This window comes from Triticum urartu, chromosome 3, assembly GCF_003073215.2.
Source record: "Triticum urartu cultivar G1812 chromosome 3, Tu2.1, whole genome shotgun sequence".
NCBI classification, from domain to species: Eukaryota; Viridiplantae; Streptophyta; class Magnoliopsida; order Poales; family Poaceae; genus Triticum; species Triticum urartu.
In genome coordinates this window covers 12,216,956-12,221,868 of record NC_053024.1, presented here as the reverse complement: position 1 = coordinate 12,221,868, position 4,913 = coordinate 12,216,956, and positions in this window count along the sequence as shown.

Genomic DNA, 4,913 nt, shown 5'->3' with positions numbered 1-4,913 from the left:
ACATGAGGAAGCAAAAAGTTGAGAGTGTCACATAAGGCATCAAATTTAAGAGTGGTGTCATAGAAGGACTTCTCTCTATATGTTTTGCTCGAAGTCAAAGTATCTCCACTTTGACCAAACTTGTAGGAAAAAGTATTAACATTCACAATGCCAAATCAATATTGTTAGATTGATTACGAAATTTAGTTTCATGGATATATATATATATATATATATATATATATATATTTGGTATTGTATATGTTGATGTTTTTTTAGTATATATTAGTCAAAGTTTGCAAAGTTTAACTTGACACAAATCTAACACGCAGTGTAAAAAGGACCGGAGGGAGTATCTGCATGCCAAATTTTCTTGGATCTTTTTGTTTTTTCTAAACTTATTCTTTGAGTGTTTAGAGAGATTATTATAAAGCCTGCACCGAACAGATAGATCATTGAATTGATGCAAAGGGAAATTGGCTTTGAGATTATATAGATGATATGGTATTCAATCGTGTTTCTTTTCATGTAAAGTGGCTAAAAACTACAACAAGTTATTTAAATGCTGATTGCAAAGATATTAACAGGATTCTACTTTCTAGAAATGATTATAGACACCCAAATTCTCCAGTGGCAAGATTCGGAACCAGTACTCTGGTCCAAGCATAGGATCGAACTACAATGAAAAGATATGTAAAATTAAACTGACTTGATAAAAAAGTTTGTCTCAACACTGTTTTGATACATAACTTTATACTATTGTTTTTCTCTAAAAAATGTTCTATGAAAAATAGTATTTCCAAAGTTTTTTTAACATGGAGCACTAACAAATTTTTACACTGCAAAACATCTTTTCCGATTGAAACTGCTTTGCGTGCAATAAAAACTCATCTTACCAAAAGTTTAGAGCAGACTACTTATGTACTCCTCTAGCATTTCCAAGTTCTTTTAACACAGAGAGGCAACATATAACACCAATCTAGTAGGTCTAAGCACTAATTCGATCCCTGGTCAGCAAGCTAGTCCAAAGACCATCTCCTATGCTGATTAGTAACAACAATGCCAATGTGCTAAAAACCCAATGGGCTAAAAACAACACTGTTTTTTATACATATGCAATCCAAATTCTATGATCTTTTGTTAACAAAAATGTTCGAGGAAAAGATTATGTCCAGATATTTCTAACATATGGTACTCACAAATTTTGGTAACGCGGAAAATTTTCTGATTAATGGAAACAGTCGTGCAATAAAAACTCATCTTACCAAATGCTAACAGCAGACTGCTTATGTACTGTTCTAGCATTTCCAAGTTCTTTAAGACAGAGCTAACATATAACAGTAATCCAAACTGTCTAAGCATTGAATCGACCACTGATCAACAAGCTAGTTTCGGGTAATATAACAAACTGAGGACCACTTCATGGAAACAGCAATGCCAATGTGCTTAAAACCGAAGATCGCATATGAAGTCTATTATGTCAACAAATCCTTCAACTACAAATAAAAAAAATACATCCTTCAACTAACTAATTACTGCCGTTAGGCACCAAAACAATATTAATCTTGTTCGTCAGACTCACACGCACCGCAGTCCACTTGCCTCAATCTGCTTTGTGACTGGCCTCACGAGGACAGAGCCGACGATATGCTCCCCACCGTGGCAGCGGTCCAAGACGGGTCTGGAGCACACGCCGCACGCCCTATCAGTTCCAGGGAGCTTGTCATGGCAAGCCGAGCAGACGAAATGCCCGAGTGAGCACTGCAAGAAAAAAAAAATCAAACAATCGGAGAGCTAATTTTTCATCATATTGATACAAAAACATACCAACGCAAGAGTTCCCATATGATTTTCGTGGTGATGGCAGCATACACGAATTACAACCGATTACCTGGAAAATGGGAGGGCTCAGGGGGGTAGAGCAGACGGGGCAATCCAAGACGTCGGTTCACATGATGACAATGGCATGCTGCTTCCTGACGATGTCCTCTCCCTCTTGCTGACCTTCTCCTCCTTGTTTGATCTTGCTACCATTGCTGCAGCTGTTCCCCTCCAGCTGGCAGCAATTTCTTAGCATGTTAGCAACGAAGAAGCAAAAATTCATCGTTTGTTACTAGTATAAGAACAGCACAATTTCGTGGATGGGTCTGCAGATGTGGTAGCAAAATGGGAGTTTCAGCAAAATTTGGGTACTGTGTAGGGATGGTTAGATCGGAGACTGAAATGCGCACGTGATAGCCTAGTGACAAATTGAACGACAGAGAGAAAACAGAGAATTTGTGCCGCGTACTTTTTTTGGCTTTTTCATTCTTCTTTGTATTACAGGACAGATCAAGATCCTAAAGTTGGCAAAGTGGCCCAAGGACAAAACTGGAGCTAGAAACTACATCCCAGGCCGACGTGAACATGCACGTTTCAGCCTACTACAAAGATTTCGACATTGCCGCTACTGAAAATATATCTAAATCTGGAGCTAGAAACTGAAACTGAAAAAAGCTGACAGGAAACAGCAAATTTAATCTAACGGTGATCGGAGGGCGAATCTCTGCAGGATTTCAGGGGCAATAACATAAAAACCGCAAGAACCACCAATTGACGCATTGAGTATTTGAGTTACCTGCAAGATGTGAGAGATGTCCATCCACCTGGTGCCCTCTCCCTCTTGCCGACCATCTCCTCCTTCCTTGACCACCTTGGTCACGCTGTTGCTCTTCCCCTCCATCTCCATTGTAGCCAGTTCCTCTCGTCAACACTGCAGATTAGAACCTCACTGGTAAAGCAATTAGAACAGTTCTATCTACAGTAATACAGATTTATGGGGCGTTTTACGTATGGCGGGGATCTGCGACGATTTCGTGGGTTTCATTCACCAGAATTTCGGGGACTCCCGTGAGGGCGAATAGATGTAAACCGCACACACAAAATGGGGGAGGGGAATATCGCACACGCACGAAGTGGTCGGGAACGCTAACAATGGCGAAGTGGAAGCGGAGCTCTTGACTCACCTGGTTGGGCGGAGAAGAAGAAGGCGGTGGAAGCGGAGCTCTACTCACCGGGTTGGGCGCGTGGAGGTCGGGAGGAGAGCGGCGCTGGGGGTTTTCTCGTGCTGCTGCCGGCGCCGAGGGCGGCGGTGAGGTTGTGGGCAATTCCTATTTGGCGTGGCGCCTGCAGCAGTCCAAGCTGGGCCGGCCCATTTTGTTTTCCTTTCTGTTTTCGAAACGTCAAAAAAAGAAGTGCGGGGTGGGGGATTCGAACTCGCATCGGTTCGTTGCTAGCGATCGGCTCTAGCCACCACGTTATCCGTCCGCGAGTCTAAAAATAGTTCGTTTTTTTCTTTTATTTTCATTCTTCAGTTCGGTTTATTCTTATTCTTTTTCTCTCACCTTTTTTTCTTTATTACGTGATTTTTCTAATTCGTGAAATTCTTTTTAAATACGTGAACTTTTTCAAATTCGATGAACTGTTTTTCAAATTCGATGAACTTTTTTTCAAATTCGATGAACTTTTTTCAAATTCAATGAACTTTTTTTTTGAAATTCGATGAACTTTTTTTAATTTGATGAACTTTTTTTTGATTTCGGTGAACTTTTTTCAAAACCTATGAACTTTTTTCGAATTTGATGAACTTTTTTTCAAATTGGATGAACTTTTTTCAAATTCGATGAACTTTTTTCAAATCCGATGAACTTTTTTCAAAACCGATGAACTTTTTTCAAATCTGATGAACTTTTTTTAATTCGATGAACTTTTTTTGAATCCGATGAACTTTCTTTGAATTTGGTGAACTTTTTTCGAATTGAATGAACTTTTTTTGAAAATCGATGAACCTTTTTCATTTTTTTGAAATTTTCTTAAATTTGATGAACTTTTTTTCGAATTTACGTTTTATTTTTTGAGATAATTTGTATTGAGCATATATTAATGTTTAACTGCGCGAAACGGTTAACTAGGACTGTTTTCTTGTAGTAGATAACAAAGGTTGTTTGGTGAAGTGGTTAGTGAGGTGCACTCGGAAGAACGTGATCCTGAGTTCGAATCCCAGCGATCCTCAGTTTTTATTGTTTTTTCATTTCAACAGCGAACCAGTGCAAGCGCGCGTTGGGCCGGCCCATGCCAGCGACGCTGCAGGCGCCAGGTGGTTAACGGGCGCCTGCAGCGCTGACTAGGAGCTCCCGAGGTTGTGGACGTGTGAATGCGACGCTACCCTTGCTCCGGCTCGATCCAAGGCCCGAAAGCCCAGCCCGCTCAGGCCCAACTGCTACCCAGAAAGCAAAGCTAACGAGTTCTTTTTTTTTTTGCAGAATAACGAGAAAAATAATTGCCAATCGAATCGCATTTGAAAGATTTTCAAAACTTGGAGAAGAGATGTGACAAATAACACACAAAGGCTCATCTCGTCACAGCTAATTATTTTGTTTGGCTATGTCCCCATGCATTTTTGTAGTTTGCTGGATGAGTTGCAATGCATCGCTTCCCGGCCCTTGTGGTGTGAAAACTGTGGTATTATTACATATGTTTTTTTTATGAAAGTGGCTATCACCTCTATTACTAGATTATTGAAAACTTCCTTTCATATCTTTGAAAAGAAATGTGTTGTTTATAATGTTCTCATGAGATAGCAATTTTAGTTTCCATAATATTGTTATTGGACAAGCAAGTGATTCTCAGAGTAATCATGTCCTGAAGATTGTAGCATATGGACTGAAGATAGGCGGATTGAATTGGTGCGATGAAATACTAATTCGAACACTCATCTACACTTCTACTGCTACTCTTACTCCAGGTGGTTAACGGGCGCCTGCAGCGCTGACTAGGAGCTCCCGAGGTTGTGGACGTGTGAATGCGACGCTACCCTTGCTCCGGCTCGATCCAAGGCCCGAAAGCCCAGCCCGCTCAGGCCCAACTGCTACCCAGAAAGCAAAGCTAACGAGTTC